This window comes from Condylura cristata, unplaced genomic scaffold (genome assembly GCF_000260355.1).
Source record: "Condylura cristata isolate star-nosed mole 26May11 unplaced genomic scaffold, ConCri1.0 scaffold00017, whole genome shotgun sequence".
NCBI lineage: Eukaryota > Metazoa > Chordata > Mammalia > Eulipotyphla > Talpidae > Condylura > Condylura cristata.
Genome location: NW_004567118.1, coordinates 18863936 through 18883578, shown reverse-complemented (window position 1 = coordinate 18883578; position 19643 = coordinate 18863936). Strand labels below are relative to the sequence as shown.

The following is a 19643-nucleotide window of genomic DNA, read 5'->3' as shown; positions in this document are numbered from 1 at the left end:
TAATGGAGAAGCACTGGGTGGCAGCCCCTTTGAAATTATCATACTTTTTTTTTTTTTTTTTTTGCAAAGCCCAGGTACTTGGTCCACACAGTGTAATGCAGGTGTATTTTGGACGGCACATTGGTCCATTATTTGTACAAATCGGCCATCTGGATTTTAGTACACGGATTTCAAAGGCAACTGTACATCAGTGGTTTGTGTGCATGTGGTAAGTTCCTGGAAGAACATTATTCTTTTGTGTTAGGTATGTAAGTTCAAGAATCGCATTGTTGCCTTTTAACGCATTCTCTGGGATACTTTTGTTTTTGTCATTATCATCCACATGTGATTATGGTCAGAAGAACCTCCCCTCTTATCTCCCACACCTCATTCGGCCCTCCCTTTTCCCCCTCCCAACCCCCACCTCAGACTTTGCCCACAAAGAATATCTGGACAAATAACAGCTGAAATCTCTCAACACCTTTTGCGGTGCTGTCTGTTCTTCTGATTTGCTATTGGCATGAATCATTGCATGTGAATACATGCAGTGTGGACACTACCACCAGAGTGTGTCACCCCAACTCAATTGTGGGTATAACATACAGCAGCCCTTAATCACAGAATCCTGTCCTGGCTTATCCCTGCCCACAAGGTTGTTTTAACTGAAATACAACTACAGCCGTAGTTGGTTTAGCAATTAAATGACCTTTGAACACTGTTATGGATGAGCCCTGGCAGTTTGAGGCTAGGGCAAAAGCAATATGTAGAACTCATCTCTTGTGGAGATTAGCAATCTTTCCCCAGATTTGGGCAGAAGACTGTCAGAAACTCCAAAGTTTGAGTCAGGGGTCTGTATGACCCGGCATGGCTAATCCACTGTTATTGCTGTGTTTTCAAGACCTCATCTCCCTGTGGTTGACTGGCTGCCTATTTTGCCTTCAAGGTTCTGTACCTTGTATGGTGGAAGGTGACCTGTAGTACACACCTCACCTCTATTCTCTGTGGTGCGCAGGCAGATGAGTTGCTCTGTGCGATGGTATGCAGATCTAGGCATCTTCACCCCACACCCACGTGCGCAGTCCTCGTGGCTCATGCCAGAGCCCCTCCCTGCATGTGAATCTCCAGGCCGAGCCAGTGAACATGTGCGCCCTAAGAGTGAGTGCATCCAGCGTAAATGGCACAGACATTGCACAGTGACATCGGGCCAAAAATCAAAGTCCTTTGGAATCATCCTAAGGGTTGGGTCAGCTGATAAATTTCCAGCATCACTTAGCAACTTGCATTGTGGTCTTTTTGCAAGTAACTTCAGCAACTTTAATACCACACAATCTGCCACTCTGAATGTGACATGTGATGATGATTATTTCATTATTTTAATCATTGTTCCATTTATTGCCTTTAAGGCTGAAGGAAGGGGAAGGGTTTTTTTTTGGGGGGGGGGCGGGTCGTTTTCTTTTTATTTTTTCTTTTTCCCGGTGACTTAAACCACACTTAGTGGCACTTGTGACTTTTCTGCTCCCTAGCCAAGTATTTCAGACTTCGTTTTAGGCTCATGTTTCAGATCTGCATGCACTGCTTGCCTCTTCCTGGTATCTGAATGTTGGGTCCTTGTTCTAGGAATCCAACATTAATTTCCAAAATTATCATGGGACTTGTGACAACACAAGACATGACTCTGTATAAAATGTATCGGCCTTCCTCATTGACCTGCTATAGTATTATTGTGTCGTGTGTGCGTGTGTGTGACGTCTGGCTGCCACGGGAAGCTTCAAAGGAAAACCTTAAAAGCAGACCATCCTTTTTTGCATGCTCTATTCTAAGTAGAATGTTCAATGTAACTAATTAAAACTGCATGTGAAAGGTATTTAGGTTTTTTGTTTTCTCTCTTTGTTTTGATTTGTGTTCAGTTTTCTGTATATTTGCTTACTGTGCTGTTTTAGTGGTTGTAGGATAAAAATGCACTGGTGAAGCAAATGTAGTGCTGGCAGGAGGTGACTTCCAGGTGTGTGTGTCTCGCAGCATTCGAAGGGACTGTGCATTCTTAAACAGTCACAGTTACTTCTAAACCAGATTTCATTTTTATTGTCCTTTTTTGTGCCAAACCCCAAGGTGCATTGGGCTTGAATCTCCGAACGCTGCGGACCCATTAGGAGACTGTTTTGATTGTCACAAAATGTAGTGCCTGAAACATTCTTAAGCTGATTGTCTTAACAAACTAACAAAAAAAAAAAAAAAAGAAGAAAGTTCTCCAAAGACAAAACAGGAACAATTATTATAACAGAAAACAATTATGGTCAAAATGTCTGTGGTTCCTTGGAAATGCTGCGCTCTTTGTATTTTCCATCTTTAGTGCAGTTTGAATGAATGTGTAGACTTCAGAGGTCTTCGTGTTCGCATTTAAAATTAGGTAAATGACCTCATCTTTCAAGCTTGAATTCATTTTTGATTTTAATTTTATTTTATACAATGTGTAGACAGTTCCCTGTTCTCTGCATTTAGAAGTATAAACAATATAAATCTGTTAATTCTGTAAGTAATTTTTATAATTATGATGTAACTCTATCCTATCCTTAAAACATTTAAAATAAACCCTTTATGTGCAACTTTTGACTGTAAATTTTGTGCTCATGAGCAAAATGTGATGTGTTAAACCTGTTTTTAGAAAGTATTTTTAAAGTTTCGTTTTATAATTTTAAGTTATCTACTCTTCCCTCCCCTTTTTTCCAACACATGTAAATGTCAGATATAGGTAGGAACAGAAAGAAATGGAACTTTTATTGGAATCATACTGTTAATAATACCTTGAAGGAAAGGGGCAAATAAATCAATATCCAAATATATCATCCAAAATATTAAAGTTTGTGATTTGCCATTAATAGGAAACATTAATTTATAAAACTAAACTTTGTTTTACATAGAATTAAATAATGTGTATTTTATACTTTGCATCTATTCTCACTTTGTATGTTGCCTGTGATGCTTCTATTAATGCTTCATTGTTCGTCAGTGAGGTTCTGTTGTGAGAAGTCTTCTCTCAATGTTAGAGCGGAGATGTGGCAGCTTTCGTGACTTACGTATGCTGCTACTGCTTCCTGGCCATTTTAGTCAGGAGAGGTTATTTGTGTGTGACTTATTTTATGTTTCCTGTTGAGATAGGCTAATGATCTGGTTGTCAGGCCAGGTGGTGATTGAGGCAGACGTGTCCTGTGAGGCCGCTGCAATCACCCAGGTAATGGGAAGAGGGAAGGCCAAGTGGAGGAGATGAACCAGGAAAGTAGGGGGGTGTGGTGGGGGTACAGACATACCCAGGCTTCGTCTTACCATCTTTTTCCTGAGGCATCGAAGATATGGCTCAGTTAACAGTGCAAAGCAGTGTGCTGAGTGTCTGGTCCAGGATCGCAGGGGACCAGGGGTCGGGTCCATATTCCCATCTGCTGTGGTAACACTGCAAGATTCATTTCCTTCAGTGAGGAACAATAATCTATAGTCTAGTAATTTCTGGGGATCTTTTTATAAGGTCATTTCCTAGCTTGATAGTAAAAATTGTTCTCATTTCCAACTGTTTAATAAAGGAGTCTTTGCATTTAGGAATCATATGTCTGTATAGTAAGACTCAGAATCCAGAATTATCTTTTTCTCTGCAAAAATAAATACTGTATTTTGGAGAGAAATTCTGCTGAAGAATTTAAGTGATTTTTTTCCACTACAAGAATATAGATAGTTCTGTATCACAAAGACATTTAAACATGTCATTAAATTTATAGTTCTTAAGAACCTGGGTTTCTTAAGCCAGTAGCATACATTGTCACGTCTAATTTGTATAGTAATTGATTTGGTCTGTGTTGTACTTTGTGTTTAGGCTGCCAAATTTCAGAGAATTAGACAAATCATTTAATTATTTCTGAGACATTCTGTCCTGTATTGCCCAGAAAATTAAGTTTTGCTAGTGTAAGTGACAGGTGGTTTTTTAACATTGCCTTGGCACACATCATTTTTGTCTAAAATAGCATTGCATTTTTTCTGTTTTTTTGTGTGAGGCCAGGCTACCAGGCAGTGTGGTGACCCTGCCAGCTGTGGCATTGGTGGCATGCCGCGCAGGCCCTTTTCAAGTGTCTTTCTACTGCAGTGGTGATGGTGGGTGAGTAGCCTGCACTCTGATGTGGGTGAATCCTTGCCTCCACTTTCATCCTCCTCCTCCATTATTTTCAGTATATGCTTTGGACATTCATGCTCTGTGGGAGCATAAGAGATTGAGGTAACCTGTGAGCTACCTAATAGCCTTTGTAGGATAGAACCAGTGCATATGCTTTCAGATTCTGTTTCCTTTATGTGGGAATCACTGAAGTGCTTTATGATGCAAAGGGACAGAAAGAAGGCCTTTCAAACACCTTGATACTGTATTGAATTCAATTCAGGATTGAAATTTGTGTTTGGAATTGTCTTGCTGTAGATTTTGAAAATAGCATTAAAATTTTTGCTTTAGATTTGTCACTTGAAGGGTTGGTATGAAATTTAATGTTTATTACCTATGTGTCATATGAGTACTCACCTTTGAGGGGCTGAGGGTGTCCCCACTAAAAGAACAAGCAAAAAACTACTTTCTGATCCCAAAAGTAGTTCTGTGCTGTGTGTCTATTCTTTTACTGGCTACCTCCTTTAAGCAAAATACTGCTTTTGTTAAGGGGAAGGATGTCCTAAAGGAACTCTGTAGAGTCTTGTTGACTCCACCCCCTACTCCAGCTTTCTGGATTCCACCCCTCACTCCAATGATTGGAAACTACAACTCCCAGCAGTCCCAAGGAGAGAACTGTGAGAACCCAAGGGCGGAGCTAAGCAGGCATTCTGGGACTTTGGGGGATAAATAGAGAGCGGTTTTCCAACTGTCACTCTGGAGAGGTAACGGTTCTCTCTCTCTGGAGCAACTGCTGTCAGACTGTGGTCCTGGGGCTAGAGTGACTGGGGCTAGCAACCTTAGTTTGGGACTAGAGCTCCAAGTTAGAGGCGCAGGAAAAGTATTCCAATTACTTTGTATCCTTCTCTCTTTCCCTAGGTTGGTTCCTTTTCCTCCCCCCCCCTTTTTTTTTTTTTTTTTTTTTTAAATAAAGCCATTACCTTTTCTGTGTGTGTCTACAGATAATTACATTTTGAGCGCGTGGCTGAGGCCCCACAGACAGGCAGCTCAAGTCCACTCTGGGCTACCCTGAACACTTTGAGTTGCCCTGTAATGCTGTGTAAATAGCTTTGACCTCAGGGTTTGCTGCTAAATTTATTCCAAATCTGATTTGTCACACTACGATTGTGGTCATTTTCAGAACAGTCCTATAGGGGAGAGCTGAAAAATGTGTCTGAGAAGCTGGAATCCACAGTCTGATTAGTTTCACGACTTGGAATTTCTGCTGTGGGTTGGTTCCGGGCCAGGGGTGCATCATGTCAGTGCTCGGAAAACATACTTTTCTGTGTAAAAATCCTGTCTTATCCTCGGACATTTGTTTCTTCAGTTAACACACACTTGTTTAAAAAAAAATGCAGAAGTAGCTCAGCTGTTGTCACTGTCCTTTTAAAAATAATTGATAATTATATTTCTGAAAGGTGTCATGCTCTGGTTAATCAAGATGCTATTTCACTGGGGGGTGATGCTGTTTCTGTATTAGTGGTCTGCTTGGGCTGAGCACACACCGCAGCCGGGCAGCTTAAGTAACTTAGCCAACAGAGTCAGGGCAATCAAGGCAGCCCATATCAGGCTGGGCTGGGTGCTTCGAGGCTTCCTTGTCGTGTCCCTGTGTTTTAACCGGACCGTGTCCCGATCTCCTCTGTAAGAACAGATGTTTGGATTAAGGCCACTCTGGTGACTGCATTTAATTTATGGTGTCATTTCTTCAAAGGCCTTACCTGCAAACACAGTCCCAGTCTGACAGCCTGGGAGTTAGGACTCCAACACATGGATTTTAGACACACCTAACAGCGTATTAAAATGTAGTTGGGTTTTCTTACTGTTGTCTGTACAATGGAAATCTTTCTGGCAGGGCATTATTATTGACAGAGTCTGATTACTTTTAAAATAGCACTGATGCTCTATTTGATTCAGGGCATCATAGAGGGTGTTGTCTTTATCTGGTCTGTTCCCTGCTGGTGTGATCGTAGGCAAGTGATTTTGTCTGTCTAACTTCCTCATCTGCAAAGTGGGGAGATGACCAGCAAGAGACGCCAGGAACGTGGTTTGGTGCTGCCCTGGAACCTCTCGCCTCCGTGCTGGGAGTTCTCAGCAAAGTTCCTACACAGAGCACCTTTCATGTTCTCCTTAGACTTGCTGAGCTTTGCGGCCATGCTCTGACTTTTCTCATTGTCAGTTTCATTTCTCATTCAGCAGCATTTGGAGAGGGTTCTGGACATTTCAGCACACTGGTGTCTCCCGGCATATGTAAAACCTGCAACAGCCGTGTGGAGTGTTGACAGGCCATCGGCTGGTTGGCAGTCTGTTTAACCGTGAGCAGGAGACTCTGGGTTTGACCTTTGTGAACAGAGATGTGCTGCTTGGCTTTGTTTGTTTTCACATTGTCGTAGAGATCATGGACCCTTACTGTCTCTTCAGTGATTCTGTGGAACCTGGTGATGGAACGTGCAGTGTCAGCCGACAGCCCAGTGAGCAGTATTCCAGCAGCCAGACGGCGCTCAGAGCTGCCAGAGAGGGGGTGCTCCTTCAAGAAAAGGCGACTGTGCTGTGAAATGCAGTCATTGTGTACACTGGGAAAGTGATTTTCTCCCGTATCTCCACCACTTCTCCTCGACATACTGTGTATCCAGTTACTCCCTCCTCTTTTCTAATATAATTTGAACTTGGCTGTTTTGGGGAAGTTTTGAAAGTTGATTGCTTTTCTAGGGGTGAACATTTTCAGGTGTTAAAAATTCACTTCAGTTTTTGATATTTCATTATTAACTAAATTTCTGTCTCAATATTTAACATGGGTCCCCAAACTCTTAAGTGAAGCTAACTGCTTATTTAAATTACCGTTGAATTTCATTCTGTTTTAATGTGTGTGCAAGAGAAATAACTATCATGATTACTGGAAAATGGTGACCTGTTCTTCTACGCATTGTCTCAAAAATAGCAGGGGTGAAGCAGAAAACTTTGGTGGACAGTAGAGAGTCTCCCTCTAAGGAAATGAGAGTTTGGGGGGCATTCCAGACCTCCAGTCTAGAAAATACAACTGGAGCTGAAGGTATAATTACTAAATTTCTCATGAGTGGAATTCCAAATGCTGATAAGCTCCAAATCTTTATTGTAATGTATAAATAAGCCACTAGCCTAACTTGGTTGTAATGCTAGTCAAATTTTAGTGAAAGTATACATTTATCTTGTATATTTTATAAATATGGGTGTATACAAATTATTTCATAAGCCACCTAATTTTTTTAATGAACAAAATAGAGTCGACTTCTCCTTGAAAGTTCTCCTTTATTAATGGTGAATTTTTCAGTGTGTGGAAGATTATCCTTTCTTTCCAGGTCTATATAAATTGGGATGAGGAGCTGCCTCTCAGATCTGTGACTTCAGAGATTGACTGCACTGAGTTGGAAAACATGCAGTCAGTGTTACACGGTTAAAACTCATTAGGGCATGAAGTTACATGGTGGCTGTGACTTGGGAGTTTGGGCGACTCTGCTTTTTGATGGCAGCTGGACTTGACACATTCACAAAGCCTGATAGAATTTGCCTGAAGGGTCTGCTCTTCTGTGGGCCTTAGTTTCTCTCATTGCATGGCTTTTTTTTAAGCATCTCTGAACTTCTGATTTGTTTATGGAGAATATCATGGCTTCTTATTTCTCTGTTATTTTTCGGCAATATTAACTTGTTTTTGCAAAAATGTGTCAGTAGTAGCAGTTCACGTTGCGCCATAGGATGACTGGAAGGCAAGCAGGTGTCTTCCTGTTCTTAGTGCTTTGGCATTGCACACTGCACACACACCTGCACCTGCTGCAGGGAGGTGCCTGGAATACCTGGACTGCAGTGGTGTTGGCCAGTGCCCTCTTGGCCGTGCGCACGCCATCCAAGGCTCAGCCCTGCCCGCAGCCGTTCAGGCATTTTAATTCTCTGCAAACGGAGAGTAGTTTGGTGTCTGGGGAACAAGAAAACAAGGTAAAATACAATTTGCAGCGTATTCTCATTTAAGTCTTACTCTTCCTAGCTGACCTTCACGTGGCAGAGCGTGAATACTTTGGGATGCGCCCAGGGTGTAGCCCATTCTCCTCCAGAGGGCAAGGTGCAACTCAAGGCTTGCATTCAGGGTGGGCGCAAGTCGGCCTGGCGGGCACAGGGCTGGCCTGGGTGGGTGTTACTCTAGCTGCCACTTTCAGCTTTATGGAAAGCATTGTCCTACGGTTTTATTAGGAATTACAAGGTGAAGTTTTAAGATGTTTCCTTTTATTCAGAGAAACCCAAAATCTGCCTTCATAATTTAACATTTCCTAAGTTGTCCTGCGTTTTCCTGACCTTTGAAGACACTCTGGCTGTGGTGTCACGCTGGAGTAGGGAGCTTCTGGGAGTGTCTGGCCAGTTGCCTGTCCTAGCAGTGGCTGGGGTGAGGGCACGTCTTGTGATTGCCTTTGGTATTTCCCCCTGTGCCTGCTGGCCAATGGTCTGGGAGAAAGATCTCTTCAGATCCTTTGCCCATTTTTAAAATTGGGTTATTTTTTTCTTGGATTGTATGCCTTTATGTATTGCGAACACGAACCCCTTCTCAGATGTGTGTTTTGCAAATGCTCCTCTGTAGGTTGTCTTTGCTTTGTTGAAGGCGTCCCCCGCTGTACAGACTTTGCTGTGATGTATTACTTTTCCTTGTGCTGCTTATCCTTTAAATGTCATGCTCCGACGTTCGCCTTCAGGACGAGGTTGCCAGGGAGGGACTGCCTACCTCATGGGCCTCTGGTGGCACTCTGGGGCCACGTGAGCAGCAGCGGGCCTGAGCGCGGGCCTCGTCCTCTCCCAGGCACATGCCTGTGGCGCATCCGCGCTGTGTTCACAGTGCAGAAACTGAAATGCGGGCTGGCCTCCTTTCACAGTTGGAGGAGCGTGAGGCCTGTCCACCCCAGTTACGGCGTCTCTGTGTGCTGAGATCAGTCTTGTATCTCCTTCTGTACTAGTTTCAGAGATAGAGGGTAGGGTGTGGGGAGGGCGGAGGGGGTTTGGGCATGTTTAAGTGTGTCTGCATGTGCATGTGCTTGTACGAGTGCCTCAGTGTGAGTACCAGTGCCTGTCACGTCCATGTGTGAGCGTGCATGAACACTAATGTGTGAACGCATGTACAGGTGTGCGTGCTGTGGGCGTGCAGGCTTGCCCAGGTGTGTCTGCACATGGGTGCGAGTGCATGAGGATGTGCGGATGCATGACGTGGAGCGTACATGTACACATGCAATGGGCCTTTGTCTGAGGCCTGGGGGTGAGAGCACAGATGGGAGGGAAAAGGTGCACTAAGGACCAGGCTGTGGCAGTTGGTGAGGACCAGATAGCTGTAAGCAGAAAGCTCCCAATTGGACCAGTGTCGAGACAGCAGCACCCTGAGTTGAAAACGAGTTGGTGATGTGCAGCCTTGTGGAGGTTGGGTGGGCTCCTGAGCTTCACTTCCCTCCAGCTCCAAGGGCTGCCACCCTGGAGTTTCTGTGTGGAGAAGACACCCCATGTTGCTTGTGCTGCACTAGATCTTGGAGAGGTCTCCTGACCTGGAGTCTTGGCTATGTAAGACTCAAACTTCCTTAGCTGTGAGACAGTGAAGGTGTCTAGACTCCTGTTCCAGGGCAGGTTCTGGGAGCAAAAGGCCCACGGCACTGAGATATCCCTTCGCTGCACCCAAGAAAGATTGCTTTACCTCCACAAAGAGGGCTGGCCAGCTACAACTTAAGAGAAATGGGTCCCCAGGCCTGCAAAGCTGAGAAGCCCAGAGAGGAGTGGGTGAACTGATCTGACATGGGGAGGAGTCAGGCATGGGTCACCTGCGTTGGTAAACCTGACTTGTGTGAGTGTGTCTCCTGGACAGTCCTCAGGGCTCCCCAGGGTGGCGCTGGACACAGAGGCTACTGAGAGTGTCAGGAGTCATAGGGATGCAGAGGAAGGAGCATCCTTTGGGCCTCATTGTCAGTGGTCAGCCTTTCGGCCGGTGGAGTCTCTAGTGCATGTAACAGTCTGCTTGTGATGGAGGCTGCTGCAGCCTGCCGGCCGTCGGGATTATTCCTGTTACCCAGTTTATCCCAATTACGGTGTGTCTCCACTTGCACTATCAGATAGTTTCCGTGTTGCTAATAAGAGCTTAGTAGCGTCGATTTATATCAAAGTAAAAATGAAAACAACCCCAAACAATAGTTTTGCAAAGCACTTTAATCATTAAACCCTCCCCTGTCTCCATTTTATAGGTGGGGAGACCGAGCCAGATGGTGAGTTATCAGGCCAAGGCCTGCCTGATCCCCACTTCTGCACAGGAGGCCCAGTGCTCAGACTGCTGTGGGTGGTGCTAGCAGCATGTCTCTGTGAGGGGTGTTTGAGCTGTAGTGTATGCTGGAAGATGGGTAACTTTTTTTTTTTAAAGTCACACATTTCCCACCCACAAGTGTTGGTGCAAAGTCGGAGGGCTGACCCTCACTCCCTGCTGGGGGTGGTGCAGCATGGGGCCACCACTTCAGAACGGTGAAGGCCCACTCCCTGCAGGACAGCTGACAGCTGGAAGTGGCCCCTCAGACATCCCGTCACCCTTGTTCCTAGCAGCGTCTCATTGTAGCCCCAGGTAAAACCCACTCAAACAGCCATAAATCAGCGAGCAAAATGGGGTTCATCCACACAGGGGCATCTCTCAGCCCTGAAGTAATGAAGCACTGACATGCTGCACATGGATGACCCCCAAAAACATGACCCTGAGAGCGGTCACAGGCGAAGGGCACACACATCTCTTGGGGCTCCACGTCTGTGAGCAGCCCAGACAGCAGATCGGTGCCCAGGTGGGGACAGTGGATGAGAATGGGGAGCGACTGTAGATGGGCCTGGACCTTTTTTTTTTTAGATCTGAAAATGATGTGGAGATAGGTAAAGGGGGTGGCTGTATTACCTGTCAGTACACAAAAGCCTGCTTTTTAAAGGGTGGGCTTGATGGCACGTCGGCTCCATCTCAGCGTTTGCAGCCCTGGCCACTGGTGCCTTGGCCCCTCGCTGCTTGTCTGCAGGATACGGGATGAGAAGGTCAGTGTGGGAGTGCTGGTTCTGTCTCAGGTCCATCCATGAGCGTCCTTTGACCTGATTAATTGCAGATACTCAGTGTAGCATTTGTGGGAACAAAACACTTGCTAAAGGCAGTTCATTCACTAAAGGAATCTTTGGGCATCTTGCCCAAACAGGAAAGGGGCAACTCTAGAATCTGGAAGCATAGGCTTAAGGGGACACTCGAAGGAAGCCGAGTGTGGACAGGCACAAGGTGGCTGGCAGGCAGGGTGGCTGCACCAGCCGGCAGCGTGGAGCCTGTTTGCCTTCTGCAGACCTGTCCAGGACCTGGAGCTGTGCCTGGCTGCCACCAGGTTGTACCCCCAAGGTGGAGACAGCTTAACTGCTAGCAGAAGGTTTTTAACAGGCTGGTGGTTTCCAGATCCAGCTGCTTGTAAGGCCAGAAGAGATCACAGAAGACTGAGGCGAGCTGTGAGGGCAGTTAGAGCTGTTGGTCCTGCTCGCCCTGCGTCGGGTGGCAGCTGGGTCTGCTGCTCAGCTCTGCTATCAACAGTGGGCTGTGCTTTTTCATCAGAAGGGGCCCTTTTTTGACTGGATTGCCACAGAACTCTCTTGAAGCTCAGTCTTCAGAATGGACAAGTCTTGCTTATCTACCTTTTCAGCTTCAATGCAGTTACATCTGGAGTCAGACCAGCGGGCTGCAGTTGTGAGCATGCCCACGCCACAGTACCGGTGTCCTTTGATCTAACCTGACCAGATGACCTGGGGAATCAGTGCACTGCCCGGGAAAGGCACTCGGCAGAGGCCTGAAGGGCTTAGTTGAGGGTTCTTGGCAGAGGAAGCAGCACACAGAACAGCAGGGGCAGTGAGATGTGCAGGTGTGGGAGGACGAAGCTGGCCAGGGCCTGGCGTACGGTCAGCGTCATGTGCAGTGTGTGGGCGCGCGGCCTGAGAGTTGCCCCTGCTTGTATCGTGTTCTCTTCGCACCCCTCTCCCCTGTACGTCTCTGTTTTAATTCTCTCGGACTTGAGATGTCAACGGCCACTGATAAAGGCCTTTCAGCCTCCTTGTGCCATGGATCCATGACCTGTCAGAGTCCTTAACATCTGTGGCTTCATGACATTACACTGTTGTCATTTCTTGTTACTGCACAGTCATAGTGTGTTGGTGGGACATTTGCTCCTTTTGAAAATAACAACCCAGCTGACCTTGGTGCCTATGGCCACACCTGGGGGCAGCCTATGTGGGTATGGGGCTCTCTAATCTCTGATCCTCTCAGCAGGAGGGCTGCTGAAGTGTATTTGTCCCACTGTCAGGCACTGGTCAAGTGGTGTGGTGGTCAGGAAGAATGAGTCCCGACTCTGTGTATGGTGTGGAGGCGGGGGGGGTGGTCACAAAGATCAGGACTCCTGGTGTTGTCAGAGCCTCCTGGCATGCCCCCTCTGGTGAAGCCCTGATGTGGAGTCTGTAGAGCAGACATACGCCCCCGGTCCTTGGTTATGGTGTGCATCAAGAACTGTAGTCTCATCAGGATAAATTAGGAAGATAGGACAATGCCTTAGGCCCCGATTGAGGAAGGCGGGTGTCTCTGCTGTAGCACCTCAGTGTGGTTGCAGCTGGCATGAGGGTGGGCGGTCAGACCAGATTTCTTGGGTACAGTGGTTTGACAGCCTGAAGTGCTGCCAGCCTGACTGCTGGGTGGATGACCACAGGCAGGCCAGGAGGGGCCCACCTGATGGATCTGACATTACACCTGCTGTCGGCCACTGTGCTTCTTCATTGTGCCAACAAGGAGAGATCAGTACGCGAACCTGGCACGTTCGGAAAATTCTGAGAGGATGTCACTTGGGTGCTTTTCTAGACAAGTGGCTGAAAAGTAACTCAAGAAAGAACGTATGACCTCCGGGTCTCCCATACAGAGTCCGTAGGAGGGGTGGGGTGGCGTGGCCAGGACTCACAGGCCTTCCTCTGTGGAGTGACTAGCCTGAGCATCATGAGAACAGGCAAGGTCCTGCTGCAGCTGCCCAACTCGTCTTTCTGAGGGACCTGGGAGAGGGCAGGATGAGGCCGAGGGACAGCAGAAGAGGATTGCAGCAGTGCTGTGCCGTTGGAAGCACACCCAGTTTGCCAGAGGGCCCTGGTGCAGGGCATGTCCCCACGCACATGTGTGAGCCATGTTCCCTCTGGCCCATGCAGTGCACAATCCTGCTGCTGCTGGCTTTGCCTGTTAATGTGACAGCCAAGGGCTTGTTTCTCTTGATTCTGTGCATGTATGCAGGCATTGACCTAAACATTCATGTATTGGCACAGAAAGGTGTTGGTCATAGAGCTCGGTGCTTACCCCACAGAAGAACCTTGCTGAAGGAGGTCTCTCCTATATAGGAAAGAATCATACACAGGGGCCCTCCCTGATAGCACAGGGGGTTGGAGCGCCGCACTGCAAAGCTAAGCCTAGCTGTGGTGTCTTCAGTGTGGTTTCGATCCCTGCCCCGGAGGTGACCCACCTGGTGCAGCAGACCTCTCCTGACCCGCCCGCTGCTCCCCTCCGCAGTGTACTTTGTCGATCTGCCTGTTCTGCTCCCTACTTTGTCTCTGGTGAATCCTCTGGCTGCCCCTGCACCTCTGGCTGTACCCCAGCTCTGTATGCACAAATAAATATTTTTTAAAAATCATATACAAGATCTCACAATGTTAAGAGATAGGAAAATAGTATGCCTATTTTCAGTACCAGTCTTTTAATTACCAAGAGTGATGACAATGACACTTGAAATTCTGATTGGCGTGTGAAATGATGAAACAACCAGAGATATCTTTCGTGAGAAAACTAACAATGTGCCAGTAGGTCTTTTAAATACTTTTAATAAAATCCAGGTGTTCTATTTGTGTTGGCTTGGAGGTGAAACAGGCATTAGTGGTGTCTCAGGAGGAAGACGGCAGTGCCCAGTGTCTGTTGTTGTTAGGGGCCACGGCACTGAACGCACCCTGGGGCTGTGAAGGACACCAGTGTTCTGACCTGGTGGGGATAACTCCTTGAAACATACTTCCTCTTCATAAGGAGGGAGAAAAGGACATTTTCAGGAAAAAACGTATTTCTCTATCACATAGAAACCCCCTCCTTGAAAGCACTTTCACAGCTAGTTAAGACAAAAATCAAATGAAAAATACACCGCAGAGCTTACAGAAAAGCAAGGAGATCCTGAAGTGCCCAAACTGGTGGGGAGCCGGGAGCACACGCAGTCTGGACTGCCGTCACCGCAGTGAACAGTGCGGAGTAAGGTGGTAGAAATAACCCTAGTACACCCTGAGCAGTGAGTGAGTCCAAACTGGAAACTTTCTTAAAAGAGGGAAATTCTAAGGTTGGATAAGAAACTCAGGTTCCATTGTTTGCAAAATAAGCAACTAAGACATGCCACAATAATTAAAAATTCAAAGTAAAAAATACTATCCAAGAAGAGATGGCACAGCTGTTATGTTAGACGGGCAACACCGCATTGATGAAGAAACAAGCCAAGGAGGAGGCTGCATATGCAGGAAGCTGCTCAAAGAGCAAGACCCTGCCATTTTGATGGTAAACTGGCCTTACAGTGTTAGTCATATGGGGAAGCAGCAGAGGAGACGGGGAACGGTGGAACTGAACTTCTCATCTGCTGATAGCTTTTTTCGTGGCTCGAGCCCTGACTCCCTGGGATTTCAATCTTACCAACAAGGTGTTTCACTGATTGGCTTTTGGGGTCCTTCGTTATACATCAGTCATCACACCCCCAGGTGTGCCCGGTCATACCTCGTGATGGACATCCTTCCCAGGGCCATCCAGCTTTATGCTCTTAATTGATGCAAAAGGCACCTCGTAGGGTTGGGCTCCTGTGGCCAGGTGGTTCTGACCTTGCTTTAGGAATACAGAACTGTAGGTAACAAAATGGAGGAGTATAGACCACTTAGGATTAGCAGATCCACACTGTTGGAAGATCAGATTAATTCCTTAAGGTAGAAAGCAGAGAGACAATGAGGGACTAAAGTGATGACTGACTTGGCGATGACAAAGAGGACCTTGGAAAGACTATTGATTTCAGTGTGCATCTAGTGTTCCCTCAAGACAAGGGGGCGTGGTACAAGGAGATGGACAGGTCAGCGATCACAGTGGGAAATGCAACCTGCTTCAGTGGGAAACGGGATTTGTCAAATGGAAATTAAGACACTAATAAAGGAAATTACTTTGAACAATGAAGTTAATAAGCTTGTATTCTTGCACCTGTGGGCTTAAATGGTATATTGGTCTCCTCCCAGGCCACACACTAAGTGCATCAGGCCCCTGAGTCGATCTCAGACCTCACGAGAGGTCTTACAGCCACACTTGGTCATGGGGTGACAAAAGTAGGGGTCGGGTGTCACAGTGCTAAAACCAGTTGATACTTCTTAAGACAGGAGTAAAAGAATTCAGTATAAACATTACCAATTTTGAAGTAAGAGAAAAACATTTTCCCAACAGCATTTATGAACTCTCAATGCTGTACTTAATTCTTAGTGCCCATTTCATATATAAGGGAATAATGATTGAAAATTGATAAATTTTCAACATAAGAAAATAAGCCCAAAGGAAGGGCAAAGCTGGGTGCAGACAGTATTGGGGACATGACAGGTAGTGATGAACTAAACAGAGGAGTAAGACAAACACAGGTTAACATAAGAGGATTGGTAGGAGAAAACTGACAAAGGTAACCACATACAATCAATCTGTATTTTTAAAGGTATAACACAACTAAATGTGCTTTTCTATAAGAAAGAACCTGGGAGCAGTTAACAGCTGTATTAACACTGTTAATACAGCAACTAAAAGGACTGGTCATGTTCTTCCATAGAACTGACTTTGCGAGTTGGAAGAATAATGAAATGAGGGTCTTCCATGGGCCTCTCTGGTGGTGTAGGGTTAAAGTCTCAATGCTAGCAAGCTATCACCAGCGGCTGCTGCAAGAGTTTGATCCCAGCCAGGGAGCTGATCCACATGGCTCGGGCAGACCTCACCTGTTTTCGCCCACTACTCCCCTCAACAGACCTCACCTGTCTAGCCCACTGAATCCTCTCACCTTTCCACACATCTGGCCTACACCCCAGTTCTTGTATGCATATGTAAGTAAATATTTAAAACAAAAGAAGGATCTTCCTAGCCTCAGGACTTGGGCCAAGGGTATGAGTTCAAGACCTAGAGACCACTTCAGTGGTCTCTGTCAGTTGCTGGCCACTCGGGTTACCAGTTCTATTTCCTGTTCTGTAGGGCTCCTGGTTTTTGACTTTGCAGCTGGTGTCCTAACATCCTTTGTCCCGCCACTCCCAGAGCCCCTTCATCAGGCCCTGAGAACTGGGTGGATTGCCAGTTTGCCATAAGGGATGTTTAGGAACAGCCAAAGGGAGGTGCACAGGGCAAGGCATGTGGGAAGGGGCAGGGAGCTCCATGCTCTGTCCACCTGCCCCGTTCTCCCTAAATCTCCATATGTTGGCCAAACTGGAACCTGCACCCTGTCCTTTTGCATTGTCATGGAGGCTTCGTTACAGCGCAGGAACCTTCAGTCGTGCTTAAGTTACTTGCTTTGGAGTTTAGTTCCTCTCCTGAGAGGCCAGGGGGTGGGACTGAAACTTCCAGCTCCCTGGTCACATGGTTGGTTCTCTGGTGCACAGCCCAACCTCAGTTGCTTCCAAAGTCACTCATTAACTCCTTTATTTCATCACAGAAAATTTGATGGGTTTTAGCATCTTTGTGGCAGAACCAAAATGAAGACCAAATTCCTTATTCTAAATCGTAATATCCCACGAGGTCATGGTGGTGGGGCTCTAATCCAGTAAGATCAAGGCCTTTGTGAGAAGGGGTCAAAGCCCTCCCACCTTGTAGGTGTTCGATGCCCCCAACCGACCCTGCTCCCTGTGAGCACAGATACGGTTGGCATCTACAAGCCAGGAAGAAAAAACCTCATCAGCCGGAAGCTCCCACCCTCATAGCGAGAGGTCACACAAGAGACCAGATGGGTACCTGTGGGTGCTTAAAGGTGCTGGGAAGTAGCAAACCTTGGAGTCCATTCAGCACCCTGCTTACCAAACCCCAGCGAACAGTTACCCTCCCTCCCCCTCGCCCTCCCCTCACCTCACTGGGGAGCTTGGCTCAGGGCAGTTGCTGCTCCTACCCTCACTGCCTGATCCACAATAAAAACTGCCATGAAACCTGTAATCTGTTCTTTTTAATTTTGTGAGGGATTAATCTGTGCTCAATGGCTCTTTAAAACCAGCAGCTAACCCTTGATCTTGGATTTACAGCCTCCAAGACAGAAAATCTTTCTGTTTAAGCTGTTCAGGCTGGGCCCCCTTGGAGGACAACTGGAGGTGACAGACATGCTGTGGGCTTCTCTACCCCTGCACTTAACACTCTTCCAGCTGTAGAAGCAACCAGCTGCTTCTAGAATCTTCTAGCATCAATGGAAGAAGCTGGCGGAACCACAGAGTGCTTCCTTCACCTGCCACCATCATGTTTTGGTTGTTTTGAACATGGGCTTATTGAGTTGACATAACCCTTGACCCTGCTTACCACCTACAATGCCTGGCTTCTATTTGTCACTTTGGCACCTTTCTCAATGGGCCAACTACTACTATGGAAAACAAGTCATGAAGACCTGATAAGTCCCTAGGGACAAATGTTTAAGTGGGGAAACAAATACTTAAAGCCAGGACATTCAAGATGTTGATATTTGCACACTGGGATGGCTAATTCATTCAGGCGTATTTGTATAACCATTTGTCACAAATGGTTGTAGAATAAAATAGATCATTATATACACATCTTGGAGATGAAAAGAAGCTGTCAGTTTCACATCGAGAAGTCCAGGGGCCATTTTCTTCACGTGCTCCTCCTGCTGCCTGGAGAACTAGGCAGTGGTATGACAGGCAGGGCTGACTGGGCCACTGGCCAGGCCTTGAGAGATTCCCCCTTCAGACGGGCAAGTTTGCTTGATGAACAAGGAACAGCCTGTTCATGTGGTGATCCTGCCTGGAGAGGCTCGTGTGCTTGGCCAACATGTGAGCTCTGAGACATCATGCCCTTCAGCCTGTGTCATGGCAGGTAACCAACCAAGGTGTCAGCCAAGAGAAAGACACTTGGTACAGGTGATTGGTTTTATTCAGTGTTGTTACAGTAGGCCAAAGAGCTGAGCTCAACTCCAAACTCAAGAAAATCTGCGATTCCTGGCCAAGGGCAGGTGGTTGGAAAACCACTAAGAAGAGATATCTACGGTAAGGAACTCTGCTAAGTCGATTTAGTGAGTTTACTGAGGGCAGGCAAGGGGGATATCTTCAAGGGAGGGAAATAACTTCGCAGGAATCTTTACAGGATGAAGATGGGGTCCAAGGACAAATCGAGAAGAGGGCTTGTTGCAACAGGAATGTGATGGGGGCCACAACAGTCTTGGAGCAGGTTTGCGAGGCTGTTCTGCTTGAGCAGACGTTATGGGAAGCACACAGGCTAGTGCAGGCTGTGGTATGAGGAACAGGGTCTGGGGGCCAGGGGACCAAAGGCTTATGAGGAACAGACAAGGGGTCATTGGGGCCATATATCAGAAACATTTGCATCGGCAAAGCTTATGTGTTGATGTCATCACAGGCAGAGTTTCCCAAGACCACCATGGAGACAGTCATCTAATCAGGTCCACAGTGGCCTAGGCGTCCCCGGGCCTGCCTCATCATACGGGCTAGATTCTGTAGGCAGTCAAGGAATGCTCTACTGTCATTTGCACATAGCAAACAGGTCATAGTTGACCATGAGTGGTCATCTCATAAGAACCCAATTTTGGTCAAGTAGAGTACACCAGAACCAAAATACTAGAAGGAAAAGTAGAGACCACTGCCCTTAACCGAGGTGGGGAATGGGTGCCAGGTTAGAATAAATCTCAGTACAGACTTGGCAGGGCTTAAGGAGAGGAGTCTTGGGGAGGGAGGGCAGCTCTCTGGAGATCCTTGTGGGGCCCAGCTCTGCCCAGAGAGGCTGTGACTATTCCTGGTATAAAGCAGATGCCCAAGAAGGAAGCATGAGTAATGTGCATCAGCTGGGACTTACCTGATCCTGTATCCAGGAAGCATGCAGACTTGGTTGCAGCAGGAGCAGGACAGGGTGCTGGACTTCAAACTGCTCTGACGTCTGACCCGCTCCTTAAGGAGCCACCAGTGGAATGGAATTGGGAATGACAGCACCCAGGCAGCAGAAAGGGCTTTGAAGACGCTGGGCATGACATCAGCCTAGTTTGAGAGGTCCAGGAGGGCAAGGGCCCCCTTAACTTTCCAGACCACGGGAGGAGGGTCCTTGTGAGGAGGATGCCTACCCAGCCCATCCACTATGTTCCACCGGCCTCACCACTCACCGCCTGGTCCTCCTGTCTTCTTGGAGGGTGTTCTTTTGAGTCACCATCTCTCTGGGCTGCTGTTCCAGAACAGGGAC

At 46.9% G+C, this 19643-nt stretch overlaps 1 long non-coding RNA gene across 1 annotated transcript; it reads right to left on the bottom strand.

The window, feature by feature from the left end:
- Nucleotides 1-18332: 18332 nt before the first annotated feature.
- Nucleotides 18333-19643, bottom strand: LOC105853767. Its single transcript, XR_001145534.1, has 3 exons — nt 19567-19643; nt 19266-19444; nt 18333-18705 (listed from the first exon to the last, which is right to left on the bottom strand). It is a non-coding gene; the product is annotated as an uncharacterized LOC105853767 (long non-coding RNA).